Raw genomic sequence first — 15515 nt, forward strand, 5'->3', positions numbered from 1 at the left:
AGGATGCAGTCTGTTCTGACTGCCGGAATTTCTTTCAGCTTGGAAGGCAGAACCAGACTGATCCGTAGCCTTTGTCAAATAGGAGTGCATCTTCTTGTTACAATTCAGAGCATTAGGCTTTGATTCATTTTATCCATTGCTTCATCCCGTGTTAATATGTTTTGCACAGTTGTTGGCAAAAAAGCTGAGATATTCCTTTGTAGGCTTTGGAAACCAGACCTTTCGCCTACCAAAAGTTTGTAATCCCTTAGCCTTTCTGTTTTGATGCATCCGTTCTCTTCTTGGGGGTTTCAGGATAACAAATCTGTCAAGTCCAAAAGATACTGTGTTGACAGAAGGAACTAAGACAACACAATTTTCCTGTGCAGCTATCAGCTGTAATGTAAGCATCCTCAGCCCTAATAATATGCCTAACCCCTCTTCTGTGAAGGTCAGGATCAAGAAGGCGAGTTCTGTTTTAGAGTCCTGTATCATCTGGCACGGCTGCTAAGAAGGATGCCATTCAAATCTGGCAGTGTTTTTGTGATAAGAGCATTTGTCCATAGGAGCCACAAGCCTATTTCACGGAGGCTGTTGAACAGCCACCAGAGGATATTTAGTCTCTGCTGGCTTGGAATTATCCCAGGACTGAAAAAATCCTTGGCCATTGCCAGTTTTCTCTGCTATATAGTTTTGGGGTCAGGTAATTTCAAAACTTCCAACATTTATGCAGTTCGAAAATTTTAAACACTTTTTTTTTTTTTTTTTTTTTTTTTCTCTCCTGTGGGAACTGCTACCATCTGTGAGGCTCCTCGATCCCTCTTTTATTTTGGTATCATTTAAAGTGCTTATTATCTCTTAATTTCATAATGTCCTTTTTTCTCCCCTTTCTTTGCAGATCACTCACAATCAATTTGTGGCCTTCCTCTGAAGGAACCTTTCCTGACTCTTGTGTAAGTATTTGCTACCAAACATTTTATACTTTTTATTGATTAAAGTTGTACATTTTGTTCGGGTTCCATTCAGATCAGTGCAAAACATTTGTGAACTCCTCTGTTGCTCCGTATGGCTACAAGATTCAGTACTGAGTTGCTGTACTGATGCAGTAGCCTAGAATTTTAAAAGCAGTATCACCTTCTGGCACTCAGTCTTAGTAACCTTGAGTGATCAATTGATCTGGAATTGATAAGATAATTTTTGGATGAGAGTATGTACATATCAGTTTGGAGATGTATTTCTTGTACAGGGTATTATGCTGTTGAACTCTGATAGTATATAGTATTTCCATGCTGTGCAAGAGCTGGGCAAGTGTAAGTAGCAGTCAACTAGCATTTCAACCCATCTCTGATGGATACTGTCCTGGTACCATGGAACCCTTCCTTATCCTAGTCCAATGTGCCTTCCCATCTAGTAATGATCTACTCTTCTGATCTGGGTAGATTAAATATATTGCATCTGCTTCAACACTTAACAGTTTCAGAATTAAAAACTTGTTAGTAGTTTATTTAGAAAATGTTATGTAGTGGTCTTTTCTTGCCTGTTCTCATTCTGTTGCATTTGTCTGCTGCCTCATAAGTTGCCATTGTAGTGACTTTCTTCATTGGAGAAAATACTACATAAATCCAGGTAATTGTGTTCTTAAGACCTTGAACAGGAAGAATTAAGATTTCAATGGTTTGAGGTTTTTTTGGTTGCTGGGTTTTTTTGGTATGTTTTTTTAGGGGAATAGGAGAATTAATTTTTGGGAGAGTTTGCTTTTTTCTTCTTTGTTTACTTGCCAAGCTCTAAGCCATGTGATGGTTTTGTGTACTTAGAACAAAAGTTTGCACTTTGCTAACAGTCTTTAATACATATCGGCAATGAAGTCTACTGTATTATAACAATGAAACTTTTTGTTGTGAGATAAGGGTAAATATAGCACTACCACATCATAATATTTACTATAATTAAGTAAAGACAGACTGAAGTTTTCCAGTCCACCAGCCTATTAAGCACTGTTTTCGGGTATTTAAGCTGTATTTAACGATTGCCAAAAATAATGAGGATTTTTAAATGTAGGATTAGAACTCCATGTCCAAATATGCCTGGACTTTGTGTTACTTCAGATCTCTATTTCACAATTTAAATTCATTCCTACAACCTGTTCAGAGTGGAAAGTAGATGGCTGTTAATATGCTGCCTGGCATTAAAGGAAAAAAAACATAGCACAGGAAGAAAAATAGCTCTTTCATAATTGGAAGAGGAATTAAACCTGCAAATTTATGTTCAAGTTGAGTTCTGGTTGTTGGAATTTCTTCAAAGGAATGCTGAAGTGCAAAGGGATACTCAGAATGTTTTTCAGGTGTGTGCTGAAACAAAGAGCTTTCTTTTGCTGATAGGAGACCTAAATTATGTGTCTTTAACATTTAAAGTTGACTCAATACTTTATACATGCGCAAAGAAATGGCACACTTGCTTCTCCCTCGCCCTATTGGCACAAACATGAGCTATGTTGCAGTGACTGCCAAAGGTGGGTAGTGCCAGCTACCACCGAGATGTATTTGAGCTGACCTCTCATGCCAATGATGGCCCCATATTTCTTTCTGTTCCCCTTTTCCTTTCATTATAAGGTGTCCCAAATCTATAATTTACAGCATACTATTCCTGTTTTGCTCTGATATATTTGCTGCAAATAAGTAGGAGTCTATGCGCGTGCATGGCTCCCTGTAGCAGTGTCAGGCCTGTGAGATGAGGGGAGCAGAGGCCCCTACAGAATACAGCATGGCTTACGTCTAATGTGACATTTATTTGACTCAGAAAGGCAATTGATTAAAGTCCCATCAGACCTTTGCCATCATGTATTATGTATTTATCCAGCAGGGGCGGTTCATAACAGCCCGTGACAAATCCTATTATTTTTGTTGCAGAACTTCATAATATTGATAAAAACTGTTAATGATGCTCAGGGCCTCAAAGTGCACACTGCTTGTGTTAACACTTCGTGCAGCAGCAACAAAGTCATTTATGTCTGTGGCAGGACTGCGTGCCATCAGCATTGGTACAAGCACATCAGTTTGTCTGTGCTGTAAAGGAAGACTCACAAACCTGTTTGTTCCTTTAAGTCAGGTTTATTCCACAGCTGAGGGCTTCTTTGCACTCTTCCATTCCCAACTCAACAAGCTCTGTAGGATCCTCAGTTTATTTCAGGCATGTGTATAAGTTTGTCCTGGTTGTACTGGCTCTCTTCTTTCTCTCTGTAAGGTAGGTCCTTCAGGTCTTTGATCTTTCAAGTTCTTTTGCATAACAGAAAAAATCAAATTGGACATTTTTGCATTAGAAGCTGTTAATGGTACCTATCAAACATGTTTCTGATCTGTAGATAATAACAGATTTGTTCTGTCTTCTGCTTCATTTCCCACTGCTTGACATACTTCTCGTATCCCTACCTACAACTTGATGATTATTCATTCTTCCTCCAGGTTATGTACTGTCTGTTTGTATGCATGTAGTCTGGTCTTCAGAGGTGGAGGGATTTCATGTCTCTTAGGCAATATTCCCATTTATTAATCTCTGATTCACTACAGTGTCTTCATGAGTTTAAAAGAAGCAGGTAGATTCTTTGTCGAAAACAGACCTTTTCAAGGAAGAAAGTCTTCTAACTACCCTTGAGCCTTTCTATCATAAAGCCTATGATGAGTAACAGTTACTGAAAATACTAAGGTGCTTTGCAGTAAGATAGACGGCTTCAAAAAAGAGAGGATACTCTTTTTACTTCTAGAGCACTACCCATTCAGGTGGAACCCATACAATATTGAAGAGTTATCTGCTGTTAGCTTTATGTAAGTGCATGGAACAAATGCCCCAAAGTGATCCAGATACAGAGAAGCCGCATGTCATATTAACCTAATTCCACGAACATCTGTTTGTTTCCTTGAAATAGGTTTCTGATCTAACTGGGGTGAACTCCAACATTATTCCTTATTAGATTCTGCACTGATTCTGATTCTCTTGCTTTGACATCATGTTAAAAAAGAAAGAAAAAAAGAAAAAAAGTGCCATTTATCCCTCAGGTTCATGAAGACATATTCTGTCAAGTAATGATGACCTAAGGGAAGATGAGCAGCATCTTACTGATCTCATCATAGTTATGAGAACCATCCATCATATGATCAGTGATTCGTGTGTCAAAAGACACCCAGCAGTGTTCCAGCCTACCAGCTGCCAGTTTTTGAGAGTATGTATTCACTTTATCAGACATCATGATGTTTGAACAGTCTTTGCTATCTGTTTACATGTTCTTGCTGGTGGTCCTTGTTTACCAGCAAACATTTACCTGTTAGCACTCTGAACCGTCATTGTGAAATATCTGCTAATTAGTAGCATCTGAACCCCTTGGTTTGTGTGCTCAGTGTTGTTTTGCAGATGAGGAACTTGAGAACAGCAGCAGTGAACAGGAACAGGGAGGAGGCATCTTTTCTGTTCTCAAGTTTCTTAAGAAGCTCTCCATTACTTCAGAGGAGTATAATAACCTCCAGGTCAAGCTTATTCATGAATCAAAAATGAACATTTGCAAAATGCCAAAAAAAAAAGTCTAGATGTAATAAGCGTCGTATTTACAACAGCTTTCAAGAGCTAGCATTTTTTCAAGAATTATCATACTTAATGTAATAAATTGACATGCAAATTGTCCAGAAGGGTCATTTATCCAATCATGAAAACAAGGAGTTGTTCAAAGGGAATGGTCACCTACACAGCGATTTGAGACAGGAAAGGGGTAGCACTTTCCCAGCCACTGTTTGCCTCCTGAAGAAAAGGAATTCTCCAAAAAAGAGAGATCATGAGCAAAGGCCCCATATTTGGTGTTTGTAAGTGAGAGGAACGGTGAAACAAGCTAGAAATAGAAGTGGAGGAGAAATTCTGTTCTGAAGTGTTTATAGAAATCAAACTGTGTAACTGAGAATGCACTCTGGGAGGAATGTTCCTATTCAAGTGCTGCAACTTCAATCTTGATTCTTTATCTGAAGACAACCAACAAATGGGCTTAAGAAAAGGACTTGCATTAAAAATGAAAGAAAAAATAAAAATAAATGGCTTCTTTAAAATGATTCTGATAAAGTTCATGGTTTTGTTCTAAAATATCCATGATAAAAATAGATTCTATCCAGAAAATGGTAGAATTAACTGGGAGGGGGGAAAAGGGCAAAACCTAGTACAAGTTTTTTATTTAAGCATTATTTTAAGTGTTAATATTCAACCTATTTAACAAATAATAATGGCTACCCATAGCTGTGGAGCTGATGTGTGGACTATGACAGAGGAATGTAAGCATTCCTGTTCATAATTGCAGAACCTACAAAATATCCTCTGATAGTGAATGAGATTGAATTTGAGATTGGCTAGCATGACAACTGAAAATGTCACCCTTTTCTGCCATTACGCTTATTGGAGATCCTTTTGTTCTGGGTTATTTTTCATCTAATTAGTGTAGTATAATGTATTGAGTGCTAGCTTTCCTTGAAATGTAACAAATTCAACAGATTACCACAGAAGAAAAAATGGACTTTAAACTAGAAACTTCTGGAAATGCAGTATTTTAGTTTTAAATAGAAAAAAAGAAAGTGACAGAAAGAAAATGCAATTGGCCAGTGCACTTTTTTCTTTTTCCTTTTTTTTCCCCTTAACTTCACACAGGCATCATTTAATCTGTTTGGATAGAAAAAAAAACACCTTGCTGAAGCAGTAGCAGCATTGCCTACAGCAGTTTGAACATCAACCATCCAAATATTAAGACGGTCCAGTTTGTTAGGTCTGAAATCGCTGTGCAAAATGGCACAGCGACAGAGTGTAGCAGAGCTTTTCAGAATAATCTCTTTGCAGTTATGGTGAATTATCTTCCAACCTGGGCAAGTGTGTTGCTGTTCTGCAGTTATACCACCACATGTCTTTCCCTTTTTTTTTTTTTTCTGAAAAATGCTGTTAGTCCTTCTCCTTATCTAAAAATTCTCTTTGATGCACCGAACTTTAACATCACGCTGTTTACCTGTCTCCTTAAAATGTACAACAGATATAAGACAGGGGAAAAAAAAGTGCTGAAAGCAAGTAGCACTAGAGGAGTGGTTATTATGAAACCAGGTATCCAGAAATAGATGGTTTCCCAAAAGCCACCTCTTTATCAAAAGGTCATAAATTTGACTGTTGAGACTGTCACTGAAATACTAGTACTCCCAGATGTCTAAATGCCAGACCAAGTCTCTAAATGTATGATAAGTGTCCTATGTATAGGACACCACAATTGAAAATGAGCTTTTCAGAGTATCTCATGCATTGCCTTATTCTCTCCAACTCTCACTTAAAAAACAAATTGAAGCCATCTACCATAGAGTTTTCCTGTGGGCCATTGCACAGCTGTACATATCAAAACTTAGAATCATACTATCCTTAGAGTTGGAAGGGACCTTTAAAGGTCATGTAGTCCAGCTCCCCTGCAATCAACAGGGACATGTACAGCTACATCAGGCTGCCCAGAGACTGATCCAGCCTCTCTTTGAAAGTCTCCAGGGACGGGGCATCCACCACCTCTCTGGGCAGCCTGTTCCTGTGCCTCACCTCTGTCCCTGTAAGAGACCTTTTACTTATATTCAACCTAAATCTACCCTCTTTAAGTTTGAAGCCATTTCCGCTTGTTCTGTCACCACAGACCCTGTAAAAGAGTCTGTCCCATTCTTCCTTACTAGCTCCCCTTCAGATACTGAAAGGCCACTCACGGGAGAACATTGATTAGTCTTCAGGCCATGCTTCATGAAGGCTAGTTTACCTCTTGGTGGGAATGGGAAATCTTAGATATAAAAGATTCATAGCAAATTAAGAAATAATGTTTTCTTCCTCTGAAGTTCTTGCTCATTGCTGCATCCATCATTTTGGATAATATCATACTGAATGTAATTCACAAATAGAGCCCCCCAGGTAATATTTTCATATGTTTGCATGCTCAAAATATTAGATTTTTTAACACAAGTAAAAGCAAATGCTTTTGGATTTGAATAGATCTTCCTCTCCTCTTTCACCAGATTGAGTTTTAAATTTAATTGAGTCACTGTATCAGTTTTCCAAATGCTGTTTTCTAATGTTTTAATTTCCTAAAGATATGCAGAATGGCTTGAATTTTCAGAGGCAAAATGAGGATCCCACCTTCAAATACCTTCAACTTAAGGTATTCTTTCTTTAACCAATCACAAAAGTAAGGATCAGTCACAACATTTGGACCTGGGCATGTGTTTAAATTTCATATTCATCTGCCTTCACTTATCCTAGATGCCAGTAAAAGGGATTAATAGAATTTCACTTTTTGCAGTAAACTCTGTTTTAGATAAAAGACAGAAATTAAGGTGTTACAGTCTGGATGCTCTGCAATATGCAGTGAAGGGTGTGAAGAATACCTACAATGTGTGATCAGCATATAACCAACCTCAAAGAATAGAACGTTTCACAAATTGTTTTTCAATTATTGCACTTAAATCCTTCAAGTTTTGATGCTTGGTGTGAATTTCTTGCTGTGAATGTCCATGCACGCATAGCATCATCTAGTTAGGACATTAAGAAATAAATTCTGCCGCAGAAAACTAAAAGAAAAGTGCAGCTTTTCTTCCAATGAACTTTAATGAGAAGGTAACATTTTTAGTCGTTGGATTACCTGTAGACTGAGGCATGCCTCAGGGAAGATTGTCAAGCTTGTTGAAAGTATGCTGCCAGATCATTTCTTTTGGAGCCTGCAACTTAACCTCACATCGATACCTTCTAATGTAACTTCTGTGGTATTGCCTTCACTTTACATCTTTGCCTGCCTGTGTTTTGATGCATGTCATCATAGCACAGGTAGTGCTAGTACGATAGTGTAGCCTTGCTACTCGTCAACCAGTTTGCCCTAACGAAGAAATCCATAAAACATCATAGCCTGAATAGATCAAGAAAAGCATGCAAATAGTTCAAGCAGAAGCAGTGGGGGTTTTTGTTTGTTTGTTTGCTTGTTTTCTAATTCTTCTGTTCACGTGATTTTTCTCCCCACCACCTTCTTCAAGCAGCACTTTGCTGTAAGGCAAGGACAAGTCTTTAAACAAGAGACCTAGGCATTCAGCTAGTAGATCTGTAGCAGAAGCTGCTTCCTGTTCTGGGAGTAACAGGGCTTCAAAAGCACAGAACAGAACTAGATGCTTAATGCACAAGTAAACTACTGAGCGACCCATGGCTCTCTCCCAAAGGACTGTAGAAATAATGTGGAAATGTTACCAAAAATTTATTGTGCAAGTGAATAATACCTAAATTTTGCTAATGACAAGTTTATTACAGATGATAAATCCTTATCTTGATGCTGACCGTGCTCCCTCTTTTTCCTCCTTCTTGTCCTCTCCTTTTGAGGGGTCTCAGAAAGCAAAATTGTGGAATTAGTCCTCCAAAACTTTTTAATTTAGAAAATGCTATTTATTTATTTTTTCTAAGTAAAAATTGTGTAAATATGGCCATCATTTTGCCCAACGATTCTGTTTTTAACACTGCCCTTCAGGTAAGCATTTGCTCACTTTACAATCCTTTTGCTAATCTTCATTTTACCTCATAATTTCCCTTGTGATACCATATCAAATGCTTTGCTGATAGATTTAATTTACTGCATTTCCTTTGTCTGAATAATCAGTTATCTTATCAAAGAAAGTTATCGGGTTAGTTTACTACAATCTACCTTTGGCAAACTTATGTTGCATTTTATCCCATTTTCCATTTGCCTGTATGCCTCTCCCTTTTTTGCTTGAACATTTGCTACGCTTGTGCTATTGAAGCTCCTGATGTTACATCAACATCAAACAGATGTGAGATCCGAATCAGTTTCAATAGACTGTAGCAGTCTTGCAGAATCCTATTCATACTCACACCGACAAAGTGTTAAGTTCTCGTCTGTCAGACAAATAAAATATCATCTATTATTTTCCATTGTCGTAACAGCAAAGGGCGGGCGAGCTGATTTTGAGCCTTGGCTGGTGAATGTTCATAGTGATTTGCAAAAGGGTTTCTAGAGATAGAATCAGAGACATCTACCTGCACATGAGAGTGCTTGGGCACTTGCATTAGCAATACCTTAATGTATGTATCAGTAATGAAAATCTTAATTAAGAATGCTGCATCATTGTCCATGAGCACTCTTTCTTTCTCTGTATGTGAAGTCCTTTGTGTATTGCAGCATCTACCTGGTCCAGACAGACAGAGCCCTTAAAGAGTGCATCTGGCAGATCTTCTTGTGATTATTAAAAACAGGCAAATGGCAAACTCTACTCTTCTTTTGTCTCGACACTGAAGCTTAGAATAGTGAGGCATACAGCATAACTTAGTTTGTTTATTTTTCATTACCTTTCCCACTTTGTTGTCATATTGGGTGGCTTCAGAATCCAGTAGCATTGACTAGAACTGAACTATGTAGCTTATAGTTACCAAAATGTGCACAGGCACCTAGCTACCCAATAATTTACTCTTCCCTTTAGAAACAATGCACTTGCCTGGGCCATGCTCTGTATGCACAAAAAGTATGCTAATGTGATGTGAAGACTGAGATTTTAATCTCTGTAAACTCAGGAAATTTAGAGTTAATGTTCCCACAGCAACCTTACCTCTGCCCCTTTCTTACAATTGAGTCTTTTACTGCACCATCCTTAGCTGTGGGTTTACCCAGGCAATACAGTACCCAGAGAAGAAAATGGGATGGGTAGGAGCTGCTGAGTTTTTCCCCGTAATTATATTACAATCACATTTTGTTTCTTGAGCACTGTCTATATGTGTGATGTGATTTGAAACAGATTCAGAAAGCCTCTCAAAAATGATGGACTAAGAATGAGTTACAGATGTACAGATAATAGCACAGACAGTGTAAGGTGAGGAAGGATACGTGCATGCACATATGCACACATTACTCTGCATGAAAGCCAATCAGAGTTGTGTCTTTTGCTTTCAGATGAGTCAGGCTGTCATCTCAGATTCACCGTCATGTCACTGACATTGATAGTTTCTCTGGACTCACACCTGCACAGTGGGAGAATATGTGCCTGAAGGGATGAGAGTAAAGTACTGCTATTTTCTTGAAATGAGAAGTAGTTAAGGAGTTCCTTCTTGTCCTTACAAATCCACAGAGTTTAGCCCCATGGAAAAAGCTGCACGTGCAGTGAATATCCTCTTGCACAGAAAGAGTTACTGTAGCCTAACCGGAGAACTCTTGCTGAGGCCATAGGTTTGCACGAGGCAGAAAAGTCACATATGCCTTTACATCATCATATGAGAAAATAGTTTTGAGAATGAAGTCTGTGTAATCCAATAATCAATCAAACTGCAGCTCCTGTTTCAGCCACCATTAATATTCTCAGAACCAATATTTACTTCACTAAGGCATCAAAAACTGAAATACCTCAGATTAAATGAAATGTTTAAATAAATGACTGCTTGATATCATGTCATTGCACTTTTATCTGGGCAGAGGATAAGCGAAGAATCTGATTGCAAAGATGCAATAATTAAAACTGCAGGAGTATTTAATGGTAAATTGAATTCAGAACCCTTACAGAAAACTATTGCCAGCCCAGTGAAGGCTGTATGTTATGGTAGGGGGAACAATGTTGTGTCCTTGTCTATCGTAAATAACAGTTCTGAACTTTTGGAGAGGAGGTGTAGAGCAAGAAGACAGTGCTAAAGCTACAGCAGTTCTCCTTAAAATGTGTTTGTGTCTATGGAGCAAACTATAGGCAGGACAGAGCCTCGTCCTAGTGCTCACCGGCCTCCTGTGTTGCACCTTACTTAGAAGTGACTCTCTTCACTTTTGGTGCTTGGGGTTTTGGGTTTTTTTTGGTTATTTATACAGTTGAGAAGTTTCAGTTTCTGTGGTGTCTCCAGTTAGAAAACCGTAGCTTAAAGTCTGGGAGAATCTTTAGGAAAAGAAAGATATTTTAATGTGGGAATAGCCTTATTATTTCTAAACCCAATGCTTTTGAAGATGGCAGGGCTGCTCCTTCTCTTTCAGGACTATGTATGTGTCAAATTTGATGTTTTAAAACAAAGCTGAGTTATAATTATACAAGCATGTTTAAGAAGAAGGAGGAAAAAAAAGGCTTATGGAAAACTTAGCAGCTGGAAACTGTTTTTTACATACTTGGATGACTCAAAAACAGCTGAATGAGTTTTGCAAAGCTTTACCAAAAATGTCATTTCTGGATTGAAACAAGGCATGAGAAATTTCTGCTGAAAAGGTAACGGTTTTAGAAAGATACAAGCAAATATAGACAGAGATTATTTAATTCATCAGCTTCGACTGTACAGTCCTTAATGTAATGCTAGAAAAATAAAAGAATTCATATTTATCTGGTTTTTCAAAGATTTCAAAGATCTGTGCTAGAATTTAAGGAACTAAGCTTTGTAGCTGTGAGTTAATCAAATATTAATATTTATATTTCATTTGAATATCACATATTCAAACAGGAAAACAAAGACACAGAGGAAGGTGCAGGGCTTGCCAAAGTTCGCGTAGAAAGAAAATGTGAGCATGTTTAGCACCCCCATGCCTTCAGATTGCTCAGCTTTTGAAGTGCAGCTGCTCCCAGGCGTGCTTGGCATTGTGGAGCCCAGGGCTCGTCCTTTTCCATCTCCCTTAGCAGGTGAAGAAAGAGCCTCACCCACACCAGGTACCCAGCTTGCCTCTTTCTGTCTCCTACCTCAGTACCAATGGTGAATCCTGCCCCATTCTGCCCCTGTGATCGTGGCACTGAGTTCAGGCCCCAGCCCCACACATGCTTACAATCCTCCTCCTTCTCCCCCAGGAGATGGTGACAGAGGTGACAGAGCTGCCACTGGCAATGTATTCTGGGGTCTTATTCAGGAAACAGTCCAATCCGTAGCTCAGCAACAATCATTTTACTGTTTGAAACCTCGGTTGGTGAATAAATGCCATTTTATTGCTGCTTAGTTTGGATGTTGAGCTGTGTTGGAGGAATCTGCTCTTCTTTCATACTGAATTTTGTTTCAGGGCGGTGTGTGTGAAAAATAACACAAATAGGAGTATTTTTGGATGACCATACTGAACAGTCAACAAGAAGAAAAGTACAGTATGGTGCAGGGAAATCTGTTTGTAGTAAAAGCAGTATGAGCTTGTGGCTTGCTGTTGGGATTGAGACGTGGGTTTTCACTTGAGCACTAGCAGAAAAGCTCCCTCTGATGCTGAAAGAATCTCATGCTTTCCTGTCAAAGCACCTCAGTTTCTCCCTCTCCGTATTAGCAGTAATCATGACCCAGCTCTCCAGAATGCTGTTCCATCTAGAAGTTCAGCTGTTATCAGCATTTTCGTAGAAATGCTGTTCTCACCTAAGAAACCTTCTCCTTGTTCAAGCTTTGCCCATCACGCAGGCTTCATGGTGCTCCCTCTTTTAGCTCTCCACAATGGCTGATGCTGAGATTGAGAGCAATGCTCGGCACTGCCTTGTGCATTATGCAACAGCTTTCCAGCAGCAACCCCAGGTTAAGGATTCAGCACTGATATTTCATTGGGCCATAAATATAATTCCATTTTCGAAGCACAGCTGATCTGAGGTCCTTGTGAAACGATAATCATGAGGGAGTCTTCAGCTTGCCATTTTACAGGCAAATTTGCAGCAGCCCCAGAATTAGTTAAGATTTAATCTGCTCACCTGCACTGTGGATTCACAAGAAGAAAACAATTGTATCTAGGCAGCTAGGAACACCTAACTCTTTCCTTGGAGAAAGAGTTGCATTCTGTAAGGCCCAGAGTTGCAGGCTGGCAAGTTCTGTGCATTTCCACTAACTAGTAGGAACAATACTTAAAAAACCTCACAACAGACCTTTGAATACAGTTGCATTGAAACTCTGTCTGAAAGAGAAACAAACTAAAAGCCAGTAAGCAAAGTCTTAAGAAACAAAACTATTTCAATGACAATACTTTGAATGCAACAGCTGACATCACTTAAAACAGCACAGGTGCACATGGGAGGCATGTCAGAAGCAAAAGAAACCCTGCGTCCTCTGTACAACCCCTCCACTTTAACCATTGTACCTTACCATGGCTGCCTGAGCACCTCCAGTTGTCACCTTTTTTGAACAGATTTTTTTCAAGCTTTGTCATGATTAATTAAAAAGAAATATGGAAGGAAAACAATGATCATTTTTGTTTTTTCTTGCCTACTTGAGACAGCAAAATTGGTTGCTGTTTTGGAGTGAGAGGCAAGTACAGCCTCTCATCTTCAGCAACATAACTGGTTTACAACCCATTTTGAACAAAGAGAGCCATGAGCACAGGCAGAAGAGGCTGTAAGAGCAAGAGGCAGCAATGCAAAGCGTTCTGTTGCATGTCTTTAACAGCAATATGACCCTTTGATACTGCATATGCACTAAGTCATGTTGAGCTTGCATAGCAAGGTTATGCTGGCAGTGCATGCATAACCAACTTGCGTGTGTATGCTCTCTGTGAACCGTTCTATCAGCCCATTTGCAGTTTGCCCTGGGATTTTGCAGTTTTGCAGTCTTGGAGATCTCTGGCTTGTCAGACAGCGATAAATGGAATTGGTTTGTATGGGAGCAGGGTTGGTAAGAGAATCAGAGCCCTGGTATAAAATAAAAGCAGCTATTTGGATTCTACTACCTTAAATGTTACTATTTCTCTCATTTTTTGGTGGTTTTTTTTGTTTTTTTTTTTCATTATTATTTTCATCTCAAGGTATTGGATTCTCCAGCAGTTAGCAAAATATTGTACCAGCATGGTTATTAAAGAAAGGACTGCCTCTTTAGTTACTGTGAGAAGGAGAACATGCCGCTTGTATGAAGGGTCTCAGAAACTGTGTTATTCTAAGGTTGATCAACTTTTTATTTTAAAATCACAGAAGCAGGCACCTAGACGGCATCACATACCTGGTAATTCCAGCTTACCCTGAGAAGTCTGTGGTCAGCTAGAAATCTGGCAGGTTGTCTCTCAGGTCAGGAAGTAGTTCTGGTTTACAGATTTAAAAGCCAAAATCTGTTTTAGTGTTTCTTAAATGTCAAAACAACCCTCTGACCTTGAAAATGGCTTTCTCTGTATGCTTTTTGTGCTCTTAAGTGAAAAACAGGCCTTTCTCTTAGTGAAACAGTGTAGCCTGGTAGTTGTCAAATCTGAGAATTGAGGGAAGAAAAAGTGACATTAACTCATCTATTCTTTCCCTTTGCCAGCACAAGAATGAGCGTCATTCGTATCAATGGCAGCTGGAAAGGAAAAGCCTTACTAACGGTTAACGCTGCTTCCAGTTTATTTCTGTGCCCTACACTCCATCTTCTCTGTCTGTATTATTTCAGAGCTTATAATAACAATACCCCGGAGGACAAGATTTTCTGCTGTAAATCAGAAGAGCCCTCCTCTTCCTCCATTTCAGTTTGTACCCTTCTAAGTGTTACAGGAAGGAAAAGGCTGCATTTAATGCCAGTTGCACACTTCTCCAGCTCAGACTGATGATTCCTGACTCTTAATATGACTACTTGCATTTAAATATGACATTTGAGCAGTCCATTTAGTTTATGTATCTCCAGTATTCTCATTTCCTATAGAGTCCTTTTGCCACTTCTGAATGTTTTGTGGTTTTTCTTCCTCTGAAAATGTGCCCTTCTTTCATCCCTCCTCCTTTTCCTCGCTGTTCACTCACTCCTCCAGTTCCATTACAGTGAATCACCAAACTTTCTGTGAGGTGAACTATTCTGTACCATAGTTATCAGTAGTAGTATCTAACATGAAAGCATTCTCCAACACTTTCTGCCTGAGGAGTTCCTGTGGATAACTGTTAATGAAGTAGCTCACCTTGGGGTTCCCTGAGCAGATAAATCATATTTTCACCATTTAGCTGAAAAGGAATCTGAGGGACAGTTCTTGATTTGACAGAACACCTAAACACAAATTTCTTTTATTATAAGGGTCATTTTTAAGACACTTTATGTGAAACCATCAGAAATGTCTACTTTGAGTTGTCTGCTGAAATGCATCTTGATGTGTAGTCTTTATCACAATCAATTAATTAGGTAATATTGTTATGTAGAGGTGAGGAAACGGGAGTATAGCATTTGCTTGAAGTCATACAACCTGAGTGCTGATGCTCACGGAGTTAAACAGCTTTCTTCTTAATCTTTTTGTGGTTCCATTCTTCACTTTCTTCCTGTAGCTGATCATTTGAAAGACTGAACTCTTTACAGACTCTTTGGTGAAGAGGCTGAATGTGGAGGTGTTAGCTTTAGCATTCTAAGGTGATGGTTATTCAGCCATTTTACCATGTAGTGTTATTAATTATTGAGTACTTTGAAATGTTAAAAAGTAATACCTGTCAACTTAATGTAGAGTGGTATGCCAACTTAATACAGAGTAAACACCTACTACTGGCCTGTAGTTTAATTATTTAATCTAGACCTAATCCACCATTCAAACCAGTTTCAAAATGAAGGAGGTTTCCCACCTCCTTCTCTGAAGAAGCCAGTCCACCTTCCTTTGCTGTTCCATTGCTCATAGCACG

At 39.0% G+C, this 15515-nt stretch overlaps 1 protein-coding gene across 8 annotated transcripts in view; it reads left to right on the forward strand.

The window, feature by feature from the left end:
* Window positions 1–15515, forward strand: part of ZBTB20 (zinc finger and BTB domain containing 20) — a 447669-nt gene that overhangs the window by 318743 nt on the left and 113411 nt on the right. For all 8 annotated transcript variants that reach the window (XM_015875890.2, XM_015875884.2, XM_015875917.2 and 5 more), the window contains one exon: window positions 878–932. The gene's annotated coding sequence lies outside the window, so the exon portion shown is untranslated. The remainder of the gene's footprint in view (window positions 1–877; window positions 933–15515) is intronic.

This window comes from Coturnix japonica, chromosome 1, assembly GCF_001577835.2.
Source record: "Coturnix japonica isolate 7356 chromosome 1, Coturnix japonica 2.1, whole genome shotgun sequence".
Lineage (NCBI taxonomy): Eukaryota > Metazoa > Chordata > Aves > Galliformes > Phasianidae > Coturnix > Coturnix japonica.